Below are 24,044 nucleotides of genomic sequence, written 5' to 3' on the forward strand. Positions count from 1 at the left end.
AGAAGCAATTGTGTGTGAGGTGGCAAAGATACTGCACCTTATGGTTTTTGAAGAGGTGGGAGTAAATGTTGCAGCAAACACTGCTGGAACACACATGGTGGAATGTGGGAAGGATGGGCTCTGTGTGTTCCCATTGGTTGTGCTAGAAGTGACAGCTGAAAAGGAGGAATGTGATTTGTTCACAGGCCATCCCAAATGACAAGGAGAGGAGATAGCCAAGGAGGTACATGTCTGTTGAGCAATAATGACTTAGGCACAGTACATCAAAGATCCAATCACCGGACATCCTTAAATAGGAGCTGGAGCAGAACAATTAGCCGTTGAAACCTGCTCTACCAACATAATCACGGCTGATCAAGTACTCTAACACTTTCTGTCTGCGTCCTTTGATCCCTTTAGAACTTAAGAGAACACAAGCAGGATGATACTACACAGCCCCTCAGTCTTGCCTTGCTATTCCATATGATCATAGTTGTCCTCAGTTCCATGATCTTTAAAAGATTACCTATTTTTTCTTCAAATATTCCAATAATCTAGACTCCATATAGCTCAATAAGCAATAAGTAAGGTTCCAGATGAAGGGTCTCAAACCAAAACATCAACTGTTCCATTTCCACCCACAAAGATTGCCTGATTTGCTGAGTTCCTCCACATGTTTGTCTTGTGCTCCAGATTCAAACCTCTGTCGTCTCTTATGTCTACGAGCAATAAGACATGTATCCATCTATTTCTGGCGTATATAATATTTAGTAGCTATTTTATATATAAGAGGAGCAGAATTCACTGACATTTGCAGGGTATTCAACGTGGCTTAATGTATAACCTCACCTTAGAGAACAACATTATTTTGTGTTGTGTTTCATTTTGACATTCTGCCAAATCAGTGTGTGAATGAGTAGCAATCATTGACAATAAGATGAGGTTTCCCAATGACTTGCATTCCTGAGCACTGTACTATGGTATTTATTCTTTCAGCATGTTGTTCAGAAGGAGGCTATATACCAGAGCACCACTGAAAGTGTGTTGGCGTGTGGCCAAGTAGTTAGGGCGTTGGTCTAGTGATCTGAGGGTCGCTGGTTTGAGCCTCAGCTACGGTAGCATGTTGTACCCTTGAGCAAGGCACTTAACCACACTTGTGCCAAGCTGTATTGGCCCTTGCCCTTCCCCTGGACAACATCGATGACTTGGAGAGTGGAGGCTTGCAGCATGGGCAACAGCTGGTCTCCCATACAAGCTTGCCCAAGTTTGCACCCTGGAAACTTTCCAAGGCGCAAGTCCATGGTCTCTCGAGACTAACGGATGCCTATTATTGAGAATGTACTGAGCAGCTGCTTCATTGTCCAATACGGGAATTGTGAGGCATCTGACCACAATATTCAATGAAGGATGGTGAAGACTGCTGAGAAAATCATTGGAGCTCTCCCACCCATCCATTAGCTGGGGAAGGTTTCACTGTTAATGTAACGGTCTTTCTGTAGAAACAGTGTTAGTTAGAGATAACGGGTGCTTTGGGATGTGAGCTGGGTCCTTTGCTTGGCAGGAGATGAAGAGGAAAGATGAGGCAGAGAACTGGTCATAGGATTTGATTTGGTAGGGGATCATGATTTGGTGGAGCAAGGTGCCGAGATTGAATGAGGATTGGTGAATATGAATTTTGAGAAGAGTTGAGCTTCAACTTGTACATATTTGACTGTTTAATTATAAACAGCCTTATTTGTATTTTTAATTTCTTTTCTTTACTAACCCTTTAGTTAAGTTAAGATTCATTTATTAATGACCAGGAGTGAGACATACCCAGGGCCCTTAGCATTGTCAATTATCCCTCCTACACATTCAATAATCTCCTTTGACTCCTACCATCGGGCAGGAGGTGCCTTGACATTAGGACAAGAAATCAACGTTCATGCCACCAGGTTAGATGCTACACAGATGGAGTATGAGGTTATGCTTCTCCATGCTGAGTTTGGTTTCATCATAGCAGTAGAGGAGGCCATGGATAGATATGTTAGAATGAGAATAGGAAGTCAAGTTGAAATGGGTAGCCACTGGAAGACCCTGCCTTTTGTGGCAGACAGTGAAAGTTCTTGACAAATGGGCAAGTGAGTAACATCCACCCTCTACAATGGGATCCTACTTCTATGTACATCTTTCCCTTTCTACCCCCTCCCTCTCTGCTTTCTGTAGGGATTGCTACCTACTTGACTCCCTTGTCCACTTTTCTACTTCACTAATCTCCTTCCTGGCACTTATCTTTGCAAGTGGGTCATATGCTACAACTTCCCTGACACTTCCTCCCTCACCATCACCAGGTAACTCTCAGACACCTCATCTTACTTCAAAAGGATCCCACCCTGGACGATCAACCACTGTCTCTTGTACCATCATTAACCTCTTTAAAACTACAGATCTCCCATCCACCACCATCAAACTCATAGTTCCTTTATACCACATTTCTCATTTCTACCACCTACTCAAGATCCACAAACTTGACTGCCTGTGTAGGCCCATTGTCTTGTCTGTTCGTGTCCCAATAAACTTGTGTTCCTCCTGCATACATCTAACTTGCTTGGTTCAACCCCTTTCCCACCTGCATCCACAACATTTCAGATGTTCTTGATCTTCTCAACAACTTCCAATTCCACGGCCCTGACCACATCATTTTCACCATGGATGTCCAGTCCCTGTACACTTCTATCCCCATTAAGAATGTCCAAAAACTTTCCACTTCTTTTTCAACAAAAGACCCAATTAGTTCCTCTCCATGACCTCCCTCCTCCATCTAGCTGAACTGCTCCTCACCATCAACAATTTCTCCTTTGGTTTCTCTCACCTTCTCCAAACCCAAGGGTAGCCATGGGCACCCATATGAGCTCCTGTTACGTCTACGTTTTTGTTGGCTATGTGGAACAGTCCACATTTCCAGCCTTCCCAGGTAATGCTCCCCAACTCTTTCTGCGCTATGATGACAACTGTATTGGTGCTGCTTCCTGCACCCTTACTGAGCTCATCAATTTCATCAACTTTGCCTCCAACTCCCACTCTGCCCTTAAATTCACTTGGTCCATTTATGTCATCTCTCTCCCCTTTCTCAATCTCTCTGACTCCATCTTGGTGGAACTGTTTCTACTGACAGCAGATGGGGAAAAGGCAGGTTACTGGCATCTTAAAGCCAGTTGCTTTGGGCAGATGGAGCTTGTCAGCTTTAGTTGGCAGCTCATCTAGGAGAAGGAAAGCTGATCTTAAACTTTTGCTTGCAGCTAAACCCACTCATGGGAAAGGTTTTGAGAGTAAACTCCAAGGGAAAATCTAGAGCTAGAGTACCTAAGGCAGTCCTACATTGAGTTCAATGTAGACTGGCAGCTCCTGAGATGCCACTGGTGCCAATCTATATCAGTATCTGCCATTCCTTTGAGTTTAACAGTTGCATGGCAAGGTGGAGCCAACTGCATGGGCAATAGCTTGCTCTCAGTGTTGTACTGCCCTGGCTTGCATATCATGTAGACAGCTTAGAAGTAATATCTATCATTGACCCTGACCAATGGAGGGCCTCACTGAGGGGAAACTGTTTATGAATGTCATTTATAAACCTACCGATTCTCACAGCTATCTTGACTATACCTCTTCCCATACTGCCTCCTGTAAGAAGGTTATTCCCTTTTCTCAGTTGCTTTGTCCATACCGCATCTGTTCCCAGGATGAGGCTTTTAGGAAATCAGAGATGTCCTCCTTCTTCAAAGAATGGGTTTCCATTCTTCCACCATTGCTGATGCCCTCACCCACAATCTCCTCCATTTCCTGGACCTCTGCGCTCACCCCATCTTCTTGCCACCTTAACAGGGGTAGAGTTCCTCTTGTCCTCACCTACCACTCCATGAGCCTCCACATCCAACATATCATTTTCCACAACTTCCACCATCTTCAATGGGATCCTACCACTAAACACACCTTTTCTCCCTTTCACTCTCTGCTTTCTGCGGGGATTGCAGCCTACATAATTACCTTGCCCACTCGTCGCTCCCCACTAATCTCCTTCCTGGCACATATCCCTGCAAGTGACAGAAATGCTACAGCTGTCCATTTACTTCCATTTCAGGCCCAGATAGTCCATTCAGTTGAGCCAGCACTTCAGCTGTGAATCTGCTGGGGTTGTCTAGTGTATCTGGTGCTCCCAATGAAGCCCCTTCTACATTGGTGAGACCTAAAGTAAATTGGCAATCGCTTTGCTGAGCACCTCTGCTCCATCTGCCAAAAGCAGAATTTCCCAGGGTGGCCAATCATTGTAATTCTAATCCCCATTCCTGTTCCAACATGTCAGACCATGGTCTTCTCTTCTGCCACAAAGAGGCCAATCTCATGGTGGAGAAGCAACAACTCATATTAGAATAGTTAGCCTCCAACCTGATGGCATGAACATCAATTTCTACTTCTGATAATTTCTCTATTTTACTTTTCCTCACCTCCTTCCCTCTTTTTCTATTCCCCGCGCTGGTTCTCTTGCCTTTTCTCCATGTCTGCCTGTCACTTCTGCCTGGTGCTCCTTTTTCTTCCCTTTCTCCCATGGTCCACTCTCCTCTCCTAGCAGATTCCTTTTTCTTCAGCCCTTTACTTTTCTCATCCACCTGGCTGCACCTATTACTTTCTAGCTTGTCCTCCTTCCCCTCACCCGACCTTTTTATTCTGGTGTCTTCTCCCATCATTTCCAGTCTTGATGAAGGATATTGGTCTGAAACAGCAACTGTTTATTCATTTTCATAGATGCTGCCTGACCTGCTGAGTTTCCCCAGCACGTTTTGTATGTTACTTTGGATTACCAGTTTCTGTAGAATTTCTTGCCTTTATTATTGTGGCTTCTGCCCTCTTCCTTTCCAGCCCAAAACATTCCTTTCCATAGATGCCTGCCTGCCTTTCCAAATTCCACCAGCATTTTGTGTGTGTTGCTCAAGATTGCCAGCATCTGCAGATTCTCTTGTATTTATGCACTGCAAAGGAAATGATGATGTGCATTCAAAACACAGTATTAAGACTCTTAAATTAGGAGGCATTCTCAAATAAAACAATGAGGCGAGAAAAGCAGTTAATGCCTTGCAAAGGATTTTTTTATATGGAAATGGGTAAACAGATATTGCAGTAGGCATTTGACATTAACAATAGCTTGATAGCACCAGGAAGGAACAGAATAAAATGTGAAAAATGTGAATTGGTTGTTTTTAATCTTGAGATACCTTGAGGAAACATATTTCGGCTTTTCTGATTTTCTAAAGGCCAGAATATCTCTGACCTTGCAGACTTACTTGAAGCAATAATAAAAATCAAATTGTTATGTTATGGTTTTATATTTTATTTGATCAGGAGAAATTAAGGTTTAAATCTGTTTTTAAAGGAACGAATACAAAGCTTAAATGTGAGTCAATGTGGTTTGGAAAGCCTATAATAAAACCTATAGTTTTAAGCCTGTTGTTTGAAAACAGATGACTTTATTGTTCATTTTTTCTACAGAATGCAGTAGCACAACATTTCATTTCTATCTTTTTCTCACCTTGGTGCTTCTTCAAAGTGGTCAGAGAAATGTTCATGTGGCAACGGGGAAAGACATGCAATGAAAGCTCAGTTCCGTGCAAGCTTCTTTAATTATACCCCTGAGTTGCTTTATCACATGATCAGATCCATGTAATAAGGCATATTCTCCAATGTAATCATTCAGATGGTTTGTAGAAGTAACTGATATTGTATCCGAAGGAATATCTCTGGCAGATTGAACCTTGTAACATCTAATTGTCCTAATGCTCAAACAGTGTAATTTTGATGCCATGGTGACGGACAAGGAGACACACCAAAGAATTCACACAATGGTAAATTCGGCGCAAAAGCAGTCATTCTGATACCTTCTGTTATTTGAGATCACTGAGACTGGCTATCGCGGTGGGCCACATAGGAGAGATATTTTGAGGGCAGCATAAGGGTATAATAAAACCTAAATTTGGTTTATTATGCAACCAATTCTAAAATAGATGGAATTAAAATAGCTTGAATACTGTGTATATTTTAAGAAGGATATAACAACAGGAAAAATTAGATTCACATAAATGAAGTCTTGTTGTTCAGAAGAATCTGAAAAACATAGCATACTTTTCTTTAGGAAGGAAGTGTTTGGACATGAGAGCAGAGAATTCAGAATAAATTCTAAAAGAACTGAAGAGACCTGAGATTTTTTTTCACACAGTAGGAGATAGTGATGTTACTACAGTCACTAGTGAAGTTTCAGGAAAATGAAATGACTGAATGACTCCTACTGTGCTGCATTAACCATTGTGTGAATTCTTTGGTGTGTCTGCTTGTCCATCACCATGGCATCAAAATTACACTGTTTGAGCATTAAGACAATTAGGTGTTACAAGGTTCAATCTGCCTGAGATACTCCCTCAGATACATATCAGTTACTTCTACAAACTGTCTGAATGATTACATTGGAGAATATGGATCTAATCATGTGATAAAGCATCTCAGGGGTATAATTAAAGTAACTTGCATGGAACTGAGCTTTTATTGCATGTCTTTTCTGGTTGCCACATTAACATTTCTCTGAACATTTTGAAGAAGCACCAAGGTGAGACAAAGATAGCAATGAATGCTACTGCATTCTGTAGAAAAATGTATCTACGAGTTATTCCTAATCCCTTCCTCACCAAACCTCATCACCTTTAGAAATCACATCCTTTCTTCTTAGAATTATTTCCATGTTCTTTTGTTGACACTTGGTGTAAATCCTGAACTGTGCAAGTCCCTTCACCATACACACCATAAAGAATCACCATCACCTTCTGAAAGACAGCTAAAGATGGCCAATAAGTATTAATCCTAATAGTACGTAACAATCACAATTCTTTCTCCTTGGACAAAATATTGTCACCTGACTTGTTTGTGTTTTGGTCTTCTTTCTTTGGTCTGTAAAACCCAACTCTGTCTCTTAACCTGCACAGAAGAGTAGGTCCTGTTTGAAAATAAGACATCTGAATATAAATTGTTTAAAGTACTATTTCTTGTATTAATCATGGCTCCAGCTGAGAAGGAGCCACTCAGTCCCTTCTGTTGTGTTAGCTTTCCAGTTAATCCCATCTCAAAACTTTTTCTTGTCATTATACCTGCGGCATTATTTTCTGTTCATCCAATTTTTTCTGAAAGTTACTGTGAAGTGTTTTTCTTTCATTTACTTAGGCAGCCTTCCTTTGAATGGAATAACTTATTACGTAAAAATGTTCCCTTTTATCACTGTTCATTCCTTTGGCTCTGTTGGCCCGTTACCTCACCTAAGAAATAATAAAAAATCTGATGAAAATTAACATTTATTGAAATAATCAACACATATCCATTTCCATGGATTGGAGTGCCGATAGTAATGGGAGTAACTTTTTCTCTGATTCCAAAATTCCATGTCATTAACTCCCAAGGAATTAAGGTTCAGCTGATCTACTGGCAGCTTCTCAGGATGTTTAGGGATCATGATTGAAATAATCTTCAAGAAACTTCAATCATACTTGAGATAGCCTATAGAAACAGCACAGAAAGAGGATACTCAACCCATTGAGTCAAAGCCAACTTCTTGTACAACAATCCCATTACCAAGCACATTACGTGACCCTACAGGTGAGCTTTTCTCAGGTCATCTGCTGAGTTTAGATCATCCAATGGCTTCTGAGAGCTGGGACAGGGTGTTGTTACTAACTTTTCGCACCCTAAAAGTTCTATATTATCACCAGCCGCAATGTAAGTGTAGCTCCTCCTCACATCCTCTGTATCTTTTGCCCAACTATAGATGATTCTCTTGTTTCCCTGTCCAACAATGCTGTAGCTGTCCCTCATGTTAGACTGAATCATGAATGATAAACATGTGTGCAGTTCCTGAAGAATTGCACAGCCATAGGAGTGGTGACACGTCCAGAGGCACTGTAGACCTTCTGCAACTGTTCAAATCAGAAATGAGCAATTTGGAGCCTATCTTAGGTTTACCTTTGATTTGCCTTGTCTATTATACACTAATGTACAGATCCAGGATCCACATCTCCCAGGCTTGCAAATCTTAATCAAATAATTCCTGCATTCTGGACCTTTGGAAAATTAAGATTGAGATTTAAAATAAGACTAAGATTAGCTTCATTTGTCACATGTACACTGAAACATCGAAGCAAACAAAGAACTATTTCATTGCGCCAAACGACCAACACAGTCTGAGGATAACACTGGGGGCCAGCTGCAAGTGTTGCTGAGCTATTGGCACCATTTCACTAAAGCCTCATCTCACTACCCTAACTCTAACTGTGCATGTTTGGAATGTGGGAGGAAAGCAGTGCACTTGGAGAAAACATACACGGCCATTTGCAGAACATGCAAATTCTTCACAGACGGCAGCAGGAATTGAACCCCAACTGGTGATGGCTGATGCTGTAAGGTGCTGTGTTAACCACCACATTAGCATGCTGCCCCATTTATCATTATCATAATCATTGTCTATGATACTGTACCGACTTTCATCTAAACACTGATATCAGAAGCTAAAACAGGTTATAAGGTTCATATTAAGATAGCTAAAACATTTGAGCTACAAACAAAGACCATGATTAAACTATCAACCTGAAGACTAATGTCATTAATTTGGAACTTCTGGTCTTGGTTTGACTATTTATATGACTTCTGATGTTAAGGTTTCTGCGTTAAGGATCTATACAGCTCTATTCAAAAGTATTTCATTGACGTTGTGATGATTTCTTTGTTCACTGTACTGAGACATAAAAAAATCAAATAGAACCAAACTTTTGTTCTTGACTGGAGGAAGGTGAAGTGTGATATCAGGGGATTACTGAATGCAGATATGGAGCTATATCCCAATATGGATTACACCAGGTACCATTAGAATTTATGAAAGCCTTGGTTTTGTCAAGAATATCCTTCCATTAGATTTGCATAAATGTGGATATGGTGTGAATGGATTGGATTATTTCTGTTTCTGAAAAGGAAAATGGTTTTAACTTGAATCCTCTTTGAAGTAGATTGTTCTCTGAAGGCGTGTGAGTCTTCAATCTTCAAATCATTGGAAAATTAGTGTTCAGTCTGTGGTCTGAAGATTGGCATCACGAAGGTGAACCTTGGCACTGAATATTAATACTGAATGACCTAAATAGAAAGGTGATATTGGATTACTGAGTGAAAGTGTATACAGTTGAATTCAGATGACAGTGTTAAGGTAAGTAGGTTAAGCTCCCAGACATGATATTGTCTCCTGGCAGCCAATTAAGCTTTTAGCTGTGATACCACTACAGGAACAAAGTGGTTGATTGTTTCCTTGACTTCCCAATCCTCCTGTAATGTTCGGAGTGCTGAGGATCAGCTTTCTACTCTGTGTTACCAATACTATGGGCAGGACTCGCAGGATGAAAGAAAAGGAAAAATATTTTTGCTATATTCACAGCCACGAACAGAGACTGATTGTTTGATCAGGGCGGCAGCAAAGACTATGTCACTCTCAAGCTTGAAGAGTGAACTGACAGCTGAATATTTCCAGTGATGTCTCCTTTCTCCCTTTCCCAAACTGGGAGTTCTCTGTCCATTGAAATGTGAAGTTATTGTCCAGAGGAAACGTCAAACAAAAGATCAGCGAATTCTGAATGTTAATCAGTAGCACATTTCAATACAAAACTTTCAAACCTTTATTGGTTTTATTGTTTTTGCTATTGAGATATGATGAAAAGCATTATGTATATGTGCCTTTCAGACAGAGCATACATATATAGAGATAATAAGTAGGAAAAAAGAATGCAGAAAATAGTGTTGTAACTACAGAGGAAAGGAGAGTGGAATTAGACAATGAAGTACAGGGGTAGATTGGGAAATCACAAGTTCACTTTTATTGGATGAGAGATACATGGCAGTGGAATAGTAGCTGGGTTTTCGAGCTTTTGTATCTTCTGCCCAGTGGGAGAAGGAAGAAGAGAGAATGAGCTCCCTGATCTTCTTGATCCATTACGATCAGCTACTAAACTCACTTGGGTAAATGTTTTAATGTTCCGAGGGTGACAGAGCGATTTAGTGAGTGGAGCCATTACCACATAGCTCCAGCAAATTGGGTTCAATCCTGACCTCTGGTGCTGTCTGTGCGGAGTCTGCATGCTCCCTTGGTAATCAGGTGAATTTCACACACGTACTCTTGTGTAGGCAGGTAGGATAATTGACCACTGCCATCTGTAGGTGAATGGCAGAATGTAGGGAGAGTTGGAGGGACAACTGGAGAATAAAAATGGGATTACCACAGGATTAGCGATGGTTGGTGGGCAGGGGGCCTATCCCACGCTGTATGAGTCTTGTCACCCTCAGAAGATCTTGCTGGAAATCATCTCAACAACTCACTTCCAACTGCCAGCCAGATTTCCATGCACAATAGGAAACAAAGTCACTGCTCTGTGATTCATTGTGGTTTCTGAGTATTTTCGTAGAAATATAACCTTACTGAGAACTGCTTGACACTTTTGCTCTTCCTTAATAGATTTTTGATGGCATTCATATAAATCACATTAAAAACCAAAAATCTTCCAGAGTACAGATTCTGAAACATGCTGTGTGCAACACATTTGCATTGTGGTGAAGTAAAAATGTTAATTATCATATTTAGCAAAGGAATATATAGTGAGAGTTTGATGCTTTCTTTAATCCTAACAGTTACACTGATTTATGTGAGTTACTTCTTAAGGTGTATTGTACTGTAATTTGCAGGAAGTTTGAATGTAATGCGACATTGGCATAACAGATTGGGAATAAGTGAATTTTTGGGTTGATGGAATACTTTCAAGTTCAAGTTCCAGGTTATCAGTGATAAATCCTAATGCTGTTATCCAGGAGTATGAGGAGCAAATGTGCTGTGAGGCTCCGGCTGAAACCACCTTGGTGGTGTCCTCCATAAACGGTCTTTATCACTAATAGTGTCGCCATTGCTGTTAACCTGACTTCCCTGCTTTAAGTATTTATTTGTAAAACTATCTCAGCTTATCGTGGAATGAAAATGAAAACTGCAATATTGGAAATGTGGCCCATTGTCAGAACTGCTCCTTGCCTTGAAACATTATCTCTGTTTCTCTTTCTACAGACGTTACTCAACCCACTGAATGTATTCAACATTTATTTTTATTTCAGATTAATGGGACTCTACAAAGGATGTAGATTGCTTGATTAAAATTTACAAAAGGGCACATGTTGACTGCATTGATTTTAATCGCTTTCTAATTGCATGTTAATTTTAAAAACACAGTACATTGACCAAGGAGGCAGTAATTTTAGAAATTTGGAAGTGATTAATTCACAGCTGGTAGAGCTGTATGGTTGACATGTTATTTAAGTGAGGAGAGATCACAGATCTATAAGATGCAAACATATCTGGGTGTGCTGTGTGATTTACAAAAGATTTATACGCCGGCACAGCAAGTGAATAGGAACAGAAACAGAATAATATACAAACAGAAGTCACTATGAAGAGCCAGCAGGTTAGGCAACATCTATAGCAAAGGAACAGTTAATGCTTCAAGCTAAAGACCCTTCAGCGGAACATGTAGCTTAAAAATTTGGAGTTGTGGAGGTAACAAGTTCCAGATCTGGAGATGGCACAACAGCAGATGAACTACAAGGAGGACAGTAACGGACTTGGGTTCCATCTACACAAGGTGGTGTAATGGATAGGTAGATGGCTGGTGAAATAGAATACTGAGAAATCTGAATGAGTAGCAGTATCATAAATTGGAGATCACAATTCTAAAACAGGGTTAAGAACAGATAATCTAGCGTGCTTGAGATTTTGATGGTGGTCTAACAGACTTCCAAGACTGCTGGACATTGCTGCTGTTAATGCTCAAACACGCTTTTGTTTCTCTTTGTAAACATGTCACAAAATAGAAATAAAGTTTCTGGAGAATCCAGTGAGCGTAAAAGGAGCAGAAAATATACAAGTGCTCTGCCCTTCAGATCCCATCCCAAGCTGCAAAATACCTCCATTCCTTGCCACCAGCAACGCTGGCTGGACCTGCGTCCAGCTGCAATGCAGATCCCTGGACTTCCCCCTCATTCCCCACCACCAACCCACTGATTCCCTATTCTCTAGCCTGCCTGTTACTCCCTCCTTTCTTAAAGAGTGGAATGACATGATTGTCTAATCATAGAAAACCTACAGCACAATACAGGCCCTTCTGCCCACAAAGTTGTGCCAAACATTTCCCTACCTTAGAGATTACTAGGTTTACCCAAAATTCTCTATTTTATTGAGCGTCATGTACCTATCCAAAAGTCTCTTAAAAGACCCTATCATATCCCCCTCCACCGTCGTTGCTGGCAGCCCATTCCACGCACTCACCACTCTCTGAGTGAAAAACTTACCCCTGACATATCCTCTGTACCTACTCCCAAGCACCTTAAACCTGTGCCCTCTCATGTTAGCCATTTCAGCCCTGGGAAAAAGCCTCTGACTATCCACACGATCAATGCCTCCAATCATCTTATACACCTTTATCAGGTCATCTCTCATCCTCTGTCACTCCAAGGAGAAAAGGCCAAGTTCACTCAATCTGTTTTCATAAGGAATGCCCCCCAATTCAGGCAACATCCTTGTAAATCTCTTCTGCATCCTTCCTACAGTGAGGTGACCAGAACTGAGCACAGTACTCCAAGTGGGGTCTGACCAGGATCTACAACATTACCTCTCGGCTCCTAAATTCAATCCCACGATTGATGAAGATCAATACCCCATATGCCTTCTTAACCACAGAGTCAACCTGCTCAGCTGCTTTGGGTGTCCTTTGGACTTGGACTCCAATATCCTTCTGATCCTCCACACTGTCAAGTCTTACCATTAATACTATATTCTGCCATCATATTTGTCCTACCAAAATGAACCACTTCACACTTACCTGGGTTGAACTCTATCTGCCACTTCTCAGCCCAGTTTTGCATCCTATCAATGACCCACTGTAACCTCTGACAGCCCTCCAAACTAACCACAACACTCCAACTTTTGTGTCAGAATACGACCCATCTACAACCACTCTTTGCCTTCTGTGGGCAAGCCAGTTCTGCATCCACAAAGCAATGTCCCCTTGGATCCCATGCCTCCTTACTTTCTCAATAAGCCTTGCATGTGGTACCTTATCAAATGCCTTCCTGAAATCCATATACACTACATCTACTGAGCTTCCTTCATCAATGTGTTTAGTCATATCCTCAAAAAATTCAATCTGGGTTATAAGGCACAACCTGCCCTTGACAAAGCCATGCTGACTATTCCTAATCATATTATAGCTCTCCAAATGTTCACAAATCCTGCCTCTCAGGATCTTCTCCATCAACTTACCAACCACTGAAGTAAAACTCACTGCTCTATAATTTTGTGGGCTATCTCTACCCCCTTTCCTGAATAAAGGAACAACATGCACAACCCTCCAATCCTCCAGAACCTTTCCCGTCCCCATTGATGATGCAAAGATCATCACCTGAGGCTCAGCAATCTCCTCCCTTGCCTCCCACAGCAGTCCTGGCTATAACTCATCCAGTCCCAGCGACTTATCCAACTTGATGCATTCCAAAAGTTCCAGCACATCCTCTTTCTTAATATCTACATGCTCAAGCTTTTCAGTCTGATGCAAGTCATCACTACAATCACCAAGATCCTTTTCCATAATGAATACTGAAGTATTCATTAAGTACCTCTGCTATTTCCTCCAGTTCCATACATACTTGTCCACTGTCACACTTGATAGGTCCTATTCTCTCACGTCTTATCCTCCTGCTCTACACGCACTTGTAGAACGCCTTGGGGTTTTCCTTAATCGTGCCCATCAAGTCCTTCTCATGGCCCATTCTGGCTCTCTTAATTTCCTTCTTAAGCTCCTTCCTGTTAGCCTTATAATCTTCTAGATCTCTAACATTACCTAGCTCTCTGAACATTTCGTAAGCTTTTCTTCTTGACTAGATTGACTAGATGATACTGAACTCTTCTTCCGTCACTTACGTCTCTGAGCCTACTACTTTAACAAGGATTCCCCTCCCCCTATTGATGACCCCTTCGCCCGTCTTCAACCCTCCTCTTCCTCCTGGAGACCCCCACCGGACCTTCTACCTGCACTTGATCTTTTCATCTCCAACTGTCGCCGAGACATCAACCGTCTCAACTTCACCACTCCTCTCTCCTGTTCTAACCTCACTCCCTCTGAACGCACTGCCCTCTACTCTTTCCACACTAATCCTAACCTCAACACCAAACCCGCAGACAAAGGTGGTGCCGTAGTGGTCTGGCGGACTGACCTCTACCTCACTGATGCCAAACGGCAGCTCTCTGACACCTCCTCCTACTTACCCCTGGAACAGGACCCCACCAAAAAACACCAAACCATTGTCTCCCGTACCATCACTGCCCTTAGCAACTCTGGAGACCTTCCATTCTCAGCCAAAAAACTCATAATTCCCACACCCCGCACTGCTCGCTTTTACCTCCTCCCCAAGATCCATAAGCCTGACTGTCCTTGTAGAACCATAGTTTCAGCCTGCTCCTGTCCCACTGAACTTGTATCTGCCTATCTCGACTCCATTTTGTCACCCATAGTTCAGTCCCTCCCTGACTACATCCTGGATATATCCCATGCCCTCCACCTCTTCAATAACTTCCAGTTTCCCACTCCCAAACGCTTCATTTTCACCATGGATGTCCAATCCTTATACACTTCAATTCCCCATCAAGAAGGCCTCAAAATCCTCCGCTACTTTCTGGACAATAGACCTCACCAGTTCCCCATCACCACCACACTCCTCCGGTTGGCAGAACTGGTACTCACACTTAATAACTTCTTTTTCAGCTCTTCCCACTTTCTTTAGACCAAGGGTGTAGCTATGGGCACTCACATGGGCCCTAGCTATGCCTGCCTCTTCGTGGGTTATGTGGAACAGTCTATGCTCTAAATCTATACTGGTACTACTCCCCAACTTTTCCTTCGATACATTGACGACTACATTGGTGCTGCTTCCTGCACCCATGCTGAGCTCGTCAATTTCATTGACTTTGCCTCCAACTTCCACCAAGCCTTCAAATTCACTTGGTCCATCTCAGACAATTCTCTCTCCTTTCTTGACCTCTTGGTCTCCGTCTCTGGAGATAGACTGTCCACTGACATCTCCTATAAACCCACTGACTCCCATAACTACCTTGATTATACCTCTTCCCACCCTGCCAAATGCAAAAATTATATTCCCTATTCCCAGTTCTCCGACGCATCTGCTCCAAGGATGAGGCTTTCCGTTCCAGGACATCCCAAATGTCCTCTTTCTTTAAGAATCGTGGTTTCCCTTCTGCCATCATCAATGATGCCCTCACCTGCATCTCCTCCATTTCCCACGCTTCAGCCCTCACCCCATCCTCCCATCACAGGGACCATGTCCCCCTTGTCCTCACCTATCACCCCACCAGCCTCTGATCCAGCATATCATCCTCTGCAACTTCCGTCACCTTCAACAGGACCCCACCACTAAGGACATCTTTCCCTCTCTACTCCTCTGCTTTTCGCAGGGATCGTTCCCTCCGCGACTGCCTGGTCCACATGTCCCTCCCCACAGATCTCCCACCTGGCACTTATCCCTGCAAGCGTAAGTGCTACACCTGTCCCTACACCTCCTCTCTTACCACCATTCAGGGCCCCAAACAGTCCTTCCAGGTGAGGCAACACTTCATTTGTGAGTCTATTGGGGTAATCTATTGCATCCGGTGCTCCCGGTGCGGCCTCCTCTACATCGGCGAGACCCGACGCAGATTGGGGGACCGCTTCGTCAAGCACCTACACTCAGTCCGCCTCAACAGACAGGATCTCCCGGTTGCCACTCACTTCAACTCTGCCTCTCATTCCCATTCGGATATGTCCATACATGGCCTCCTCTACTGCCATGATGAGGCCAAACTTCGGTCGGGGGAACAACATATATACCGTCTGGGCAGTCTCCAGCTCCTTGGTATCGAATTCTCCAACTTCCGGTATTTCCCTCCCCCTCCCTTCCCCCATCCCACCTTCACTCTGTCTCCTCTTTTAGCTGCCTATCACCTCTCATGACTCTGCCTTCTTCTACTACCTATAGTGCTTTCCCCTTACATTCCTTTTTCACCTTTCCTGCCTATCCCCTCCCTGCTTCCCTGCCCCACCCCTTTATCGTTCCTCTGATTGGTTTTCCACCCTCTCCCCCACCTTCTTTATAGGGCCCCTGCTCCCTCCTTCTTTAGTCCTGACGAAGGGTCTCAACCCGAAACATTGACTGCTTCTTTCAATGGATGCTGCCCGACCTGCTGAGTTCATCCAGCTTTTTTGTACGTCTAGATTTACAACAGCCTTTGTACACCACAGTTCCTGTACCCTACCATAACTTTCCTGTCTCTTTGGAACGTACCTATTCAGAACTCCACACAAATATCCCCTGAACATTTGTCACATTTCTCCCATAACTTTCCCTGAGAACATCTGTTCCCAATTTCAGCTTCCAAGTTCCTGCCTGATAATCTCATAATTCCCCTTACTCCAATTAAATGCTTTTCTAACATATCTGTTCCTATCTCTCTCCAATGCTATTGTAAAGGAGATAGAATTATGATCACTATCTCCAAAATGCTCTCCCACTGAGAGATCTGACAGGTTCATTTCCTAATACCAGATCAAGGTTAGTCTCTCCTCTTGTAAGCTTATCTACATATCATGAAAAGAAACCTTCCTGAACTCACCCAACAAACTCTACTCCATCTAAACCCCTTGCTGTAGGGAGATGCCAATCTATATTTGGAAAATTAAAATCTCCCACCACGACAACTCTGTTAATATTACATCTTTCTAGAATCTGTTTCCCTATCTGCTCCTCGATATCTCTGTTACTATTGGGCGGCCTATAAAAAACACTCAGTAGAGTTACTGACCCTTTCTGTTCCTAACCTCCACCCACAGAGACTCCATAGACAATCCTTCCATGACGTCCACCTTTTCTGCAGCCGTGACACTATCTCTGTTCAACAGTGCCACACCCTCACCTCTTTTGCCTCCCTCCCTGTCCTTTCTGAAACATCTAAAACCCGGCACTTGAAGTAACCAATCCTGTCCCTGAGCCATCCAAGTCTCTGTAATGGCCACCACATCATATCTCCAAGTACTGATCCATACTCTAAACTCATCCACTTTGTTCACAACACTCCTTGCGTCCGTCTGTTTAAGTGCGTCCCTTCTCTATCACCTCCCTATCCTCCCTCACACACTGTCTCCAAGCTTTCTCTATTTGTGAGCCAACTGCCTCTTCCCCAGTTTGGTTCCCACCCCCCAACAATTCTAGTTTAAACTCTCCCTAGTAGCCTTAGCAAACCTCTCCACCAGGGTATTGGTCCCCCTGGGATTTAAGTACAACCCATCCTTTTTGTACAGAAACATTCCAGAATCTAGTGACCCTTGACAAATCACCACTAATGCCTCTACAATCTCTTCAGCTACCACATTTAGAAACCCAGGGTGTAGTCTGTGTGGTCTAATTTCAGACCTTTCAGTTTTCCAAGCACCTTCTCCTTAGTAATAGTGACTAATTTCACATCTGGTCCCAGATTTCTAGCATACTGCAGGTACCTTTCACAGTGAAGACTGAAGCAAAGTGCTTATTGTTTGTCCGCTCTTCCTTTGACCCTATTACTCCCTCTCCAGCTTAATTTTCCAGTGGTCTGATGTCCAGTCTTGCCCTTTTTTCTCTTTATATATCTCAAAATAAAATGTTACCCTCTTTTATATTATTGGCTAGACTATCTTCATATTCCTCCTTATTACTGTCTGAAGAGTTCAAGACATTTATGGAAGAAAACAATATTCAGCAATATCAATCCAGCCTTGCTGAATGATTCAAACAAACATAACATCTGGCGACGAGGATGGGATGGCTGTTATGTTTGTGGTACTGGGAAGCGGAGTGACCGTGAATAACACACATGAGAAATGGCGAGGTGAGGAACAGATTTTATTTGATTTTATTTGCTGTTTATTTGACTTGTAAGCTGCCTACCGGAATGCCCTCTCACATTACATTCAGTATGTAACACACAGAGCAGTTTGACAGCAACATGTAAAGGTCAAAATATACATGAAAACATAACACTGGAGACTTCTGTAATCTCTCCTACACTCTCCTTCTTTTTTACTTTATCCATACTTTTCTGAACAATTGATCTCACCCACCCCATACTATTTAGTTTAAACTCTATTATTTGGGAGGCTGTGGGCAAAAATACCCCAATTATGTAATTTTTTTGTATTTTTATACTAAATTAAGTAAGTACTATATAAATGTAACTGACTATCTTTTGACATTGTCCACAAGAAACCAAAAACACATTTCTCCTTTTATTTACAGAAAGTGCCGAATGAAAAAAAAGGATCTTTTCTATTCTGGGGTCATCTCAAAGCATTTCATTGCTTTGACACACTCTAGTGAACCTTGATCATCTTTACAAATTCAGAATAAAGCAGCAATTTGGAGTGTGCAAGTTCCTGCACAGAGCAATGAATTAGTCACCGAGTGAGTACACCAAGTGAAGCATCAGCATTAATGAGAGAAAGATGCCCCCACAAACTACTTTGAAGTTTTCTCGTATTTTAAAAAGTTGTCTTTCTAATTATTCTGTCTGCCTGAGAGAGCAGCTGGATTCTTGGCTTAATAACCTATCAAAAAAATTGCACCTGCTGTTGTAGAGTGTTTGATCTGAAGATACACAGAGAGGTACTATACCTGTAGAAGTAGCTTATTTAGATTTCTAAGAGGAAAAATTAGGTGCAGCTTAGAGTCTGGTGAAGTTTGTTAGCATTGTTATGTACGCGCAAAGGTTTTAAAGAACCAGCAGCAATAGAATAAACCTGGAGTCTGGTTTTAATGTTAAAGCCACTATTTATTTATCTATTTATCTATTTATTTATTTACCCATCTATTTATTTATTTATTTACTCATCTATCTATCTATCTATCTATCTATCTATCTATCTATCTATCTATCTATCTATCTATCTATCTATCTATCTATCTATCTATCTATCTATCTATTTATTTACTTATCTATTTATTCATTCATTCGTTCATTCATTCATTTATCTATCTATCTATCTATCTATCTATCTATCTATCTATTTATTTATTTATTTATTTATTTAACTGACTAACTAACTAACTAACTACTTAATATAGTAACTTAAACTAGGTAAACCAAAAGTTAGCAGTGTTATGCATATATGTGTGTGTAAATATAATTCCCAAACTCATTCAAACTCAGGTGGCAAGGTTTAATGTCTTATGATGGTAATGTACCAAAGTTCAGTTCAATGCATGGAGTTGGTACAAGAGAGATATTTGTAATTCAAAAGCTAAATCCACGATAGGAGAAAAACAAGTAGTCTTCCGTCGTCAGCTCCGAATCCACACACGAAGTATCACCGACAGTGATCTTAACAGAATATCCTTCCTCACAAGTGATTACCACAATACCATGCCTGAATTCAGCTGTGGGTCATCCCAAAGTGCTGGCCACAGGATACTCAAACCGAATCCACGTATGGATTATCACCTTATCACAAAGGAGACCAACTTCAAGGGAAGACTACCACCCAGGCAAGGGTAGACACATCGGTAGCCTCCACAGGGTCACCCCTTTTACACACCGTAATAGCCACAGGGGTGCCTTCTTCAGTGAACTACCACACTCAGACAAGATTTAACACACACGTGGTATTCACAAAGCTTTTCCCCTCACCAGAGAACACACTGCTGTGGATTAACTACATGACAATCACACTTTGGTATTCACCCTTACAGGCTACTTGGAGAGAGTCCAAATAGTGATCTCTGTGTCACTAGGTTTCTACTGTTTCGAACCTTTCTCTCCCCTCTTCTCTGCAGCTGCTTCTAGATGCAGCAACTGTGAGAATCATTTATCAATACTCTGGATCGATCTCAACTCACCCCTTTGTGAGCTATTGAAAGTTTAAAACAGCGACCCCACTCACTGGTGTCTTCCCATGATCGAAACCTTCTCGACTCCGACTCAATGTCTCTCTGTGTATCTGTGAGAGAGTCCTCAGACCTTGCTTAATATAAGCATGCTGTGAACTTGTATTAACACCCACTGTCCATCAAATAACTCCACCTCTCTTTCACCATGGCAACCCAGCAATTCTATTGTCAGTAGAAATCCAACAGAGCAAAAGACAGTGTCAATTATCCTGGCATTTTAAAGTGATAGTCCACAGAAAAGAAAATGAACCCTAGGGGTATATAACAGCATGGAGTGATTGTTGCAAGGAAATGGGGCGAACCCAAACGCAGGACACAGACACAGGGGTAGAGTAATCTAAAGTGTTTATTAACAGTTACATTGAAGGTCAGATAGCAAGGACTAGGCAGAGGAAAGCTGAGGAGCAAGGAAGGCTTGACCAGGGATCGAACCCCGGTCGCTACGGGGGGAACGTGGTGATTAACCACCGAGCCAACAGAGAGTGTAGGTGGGCAGTGGAATGAGGCAGAGCAGGGTGCAAGCGTGGCTTGAGGAGAACAGCAGGCAGAAGGATGAACAGGAAGACAAGGCGGCATGCAATGCTCCTATTAACATGGAGAGACAGAGTCAACACAGGCAAACAGCGCGGGAACAGAACTTAGAATACACAATTCTAAGCAATCGAGAGACAGAATTAACACAGTCAAGCATCACGGGTGAACAGAGAGACAGGCAAAACTTTTCTTGACACAGGGGGTTGCTGGAGCTGAACAGCAAACAGGAGACAGGCGGCAGGCAACACTTATCTTGACACGGAGCGTTACATGGAAAGGCAAACAGGAGACAATACTTTTCTTGACACGGAGAGATGGAATTTCATAGATAAACATCGGTACTAAAGCAAAACTCAAAATACACCATTCTAAGCGGCTGGGAACGTGAATTAGCGCACTGACTGAAGCAATGATCTGGCAATGAGTGGATACAAAGCCGGGTTTTTTGTGTTGCAGGTTTAGATGGGAATCAGGTGCCATAATCAAGGAGCCCAGGAGAACACGGGGAAAAGGGAATTAGGAGAATAAGAGGAATTAAGGGTCAGGACCATGACAGTGATAACTGACTGTCATATAGAAAACAAAGGGTTGGAATAACTTGGACCCATTCAGGCTGGTCTTATGTAACTAGTAGTTACACCAGAGATTGGTTCTAGGCCTTCAATAGTTTACCATTTACATTAGTGGCCAAGAAGAAGGAACCATTGTTCACTGGTTCAATTTAATATCAGAGAATGTTTACAGTATACAACATGGTATCCTTACTCTTTGCAGACATCCACAGAACAGAAAAAAACAAAGAATGACGGAAAAATGTTAGAACCCCAAAGATCCACCAAGGTTTCCAACTTAACAGATGATAACAAAATAGATGATGGGGCAGCTTGTGATGGAGATATTCTGTTATTCCATTAGGATATAGATGGATTGAATGATTGTGTGAAAACCTAGCAAAAGAGTTTAATGTGTGGATGTACTTCAGTAATAGGTATTCTCAATGGAGAGGGACTGCAAATAGATGAAGTTCAGAGGGATCTCAGTGTTCTAGGGCAAAATGTCAGCAGGTAGATCCAACACATAGTAAAAAGACAAATGACATTTTGACCTTGAGAGTGGAAAACATTTAAGAATAGGAATGTTTTGTTGCAGTTGGTCAGGCTTTTGGTGAGGCCACACCTGGAGGACAGAGCACAATTTGGGTCCCCTCACATTAAAAAAAGGATATAGTAGCATTCGAAGCATTCCAAAGGAGATTGGTCAGGGTCATTGGTGGATGAGAGAGTTGTATCAAGTGAAGCTGGACTGTTTGGGTCTGTATTCCTTGGAATTTTGAAGAATGAGGAGTGACTTGAACAGGGCAGTATACCACCGACCACTGGGTACAACTGGGTTTTGATAGGGTAGCTATTCAGGTCGTTTCACTAGTGGACGAGCCTCAAAGGGATAGGGCCAGAACATAATGGACCATTTTTTTTTAAAGCTGAGGTCCATAGAAATTTCTTCTCTCAGAGGGTAGTGAATTTTTGGATATTCTGGAATTCTCTCCCCACCCCTACCCCCAGGGATGCTGGAGTTTGATTCATTGGATGTGGAGATAAATATTTAAAAGGCTGAGAAATTGAGGGTTTTGGGGAATGGGCACATAGAGGAGTAGAGGCCAGTATAGATCAGCCATAGCCATATTGAATGTTGGGACATGCTTCAGGCACCTGATCCGACTCCTGCTCCTGTGTGTTCTATCCTGCATGTGAGACCTATTCCAGAAAACATGCTCAATACTCTAGTGTGATTCTTCAACCCAGGACCTTCTGAATGAGAGGCTGATTGCTTCCATTTAATTACTATCCAAAGCTATTTTTCAAATATCTATTTTTGTGACAAACTGTTGAAAATGGAATTCAGTTTCTCAGCTTAAAGTTCTTTCAACATGATTTGATATAAAAGGATTAATTTTCTCTATTGGAAGAGTTGGGCTCAGCTTCCATTTTCTTATTTTGATTGAATTGTCATGGACTTAATTGGAAGTGACTGTATCAGTAGATAAAGTGCTTCTTGCTTGACACCAGAGTAGCGTAGCTATTAGTGTGATGCAATTACAGCTCAGGGGATTGGAGTTTGGACTTCAATTTCAATATCATCTGAAGGAGTCTCTGTGTGTCCTTCCCTTGGAAAGCCTGTGTTTTCTCCAGGTGCTCTGGTTTCCTCCCACAATCCAAAGTAGTACCTATAGGTTAATGTATTGAGTTCTTCTCTGCACCTTGTGGTGCATCAGGTGGCAACCTTGCCATTTCTTTAGCACTTGTCTGTTTTTTAAGAGCTGGAGTTGCTAGCTTGATGCTCAACCCAGCACTGATGGAAAGCTTGAAAGGAGACGGCCGAATTCGAGCTCGGGACCACTCGCCTCGAAGGCCAGTGCGGATGCCACTACACCACCGACCAGCTTTTAAGTTAATCGGTCATTGTAAATTGTCCCGTAATTAGGCTTGGATTAAACCGAGGTATTGCTGGGTGGTGTGGCTCGAAGGACCGGAAGGGCCTATTCTGTGCTGTATGTCAATAAATAAATAAATAGATCTAGCTGATCTTGCTCAGTGTTCTCTGATCCAAGACAAACCAACCCAGACTGCTCAGTTGCTCCTCATTACTGAAGTCCATCCCAGGTAACCTTTTGGTGAACCTCTCTCCAGTTTTGTCACCACTTCCATTCTTAGCCAGTCTACAACTGTAGCTGAAGTAGATGCTCCTCCTATTCCTGTTGACTGCATGGAGGCAGGATGTGTGTCCTTCTCCATTCAAACTCTGAAACTGGGACTGCCAAATGAGCACCATCTATCTGTCGGCTTGTACGTGACCTGTGTAGCTCTGGCCCATGTTGCATGTCAAGTCATACTGTTCAAAGTACTCCTTCATATGTCAATATACATGTTAGGCTATTCCACCCAAAAGTCTGCTTTGCCATTTATTACAATTGTGGCTTGAGGATATACTAAATGGGAATTCCTGTATTCCCAACTTCAAGTTTGAATAGACTTCACTAAATAAAAACCTGACATTAATTTGCAGTGAGCAGATATAGATAACAGAAATAGACACATGGAGAATTTAAAAAAATATAGAAATAGGAGTAGGCTATTTTGCCCTTCAGATTATTCTGTCATTCATATAATCACGACTGATGATCAAATTCAGTATCCCACTTCAGATCTCCAACCACCCCTCCTTGTCCTCTGATCTTCCCAGCTCCAAGAAAAATACTCAACTCCTTCTTAACATAAAACATAGAGCATGACAGTCAGACAGTCATCCCACTGTGTTGTATTGTGTATTTCAAATCATCTTTGAATACTTCAATCAGGCTTGCATGAAGAAATCTCACCTCAGTTATCATCAACATAGCACCTGCAGCACAAGGGATTCCAACACACTCGACCACT

This window comes from Hypanus sabinus, chromosome 27 (genome assembly GCF_030144855.1).
Source record: "Hypanus sabinus isolate sHypSab1 chromosome 27, sHypSab1.hap1, whole genome shotgun sequence".
NCBI classification, from domain to species: domain Eukaryota; kingdom Metazoa; phylum Chordata; class Chondrichthyes; order Myliobatiformes; family Dasyatidae; genus Hypanus; species Hypanus sabinus.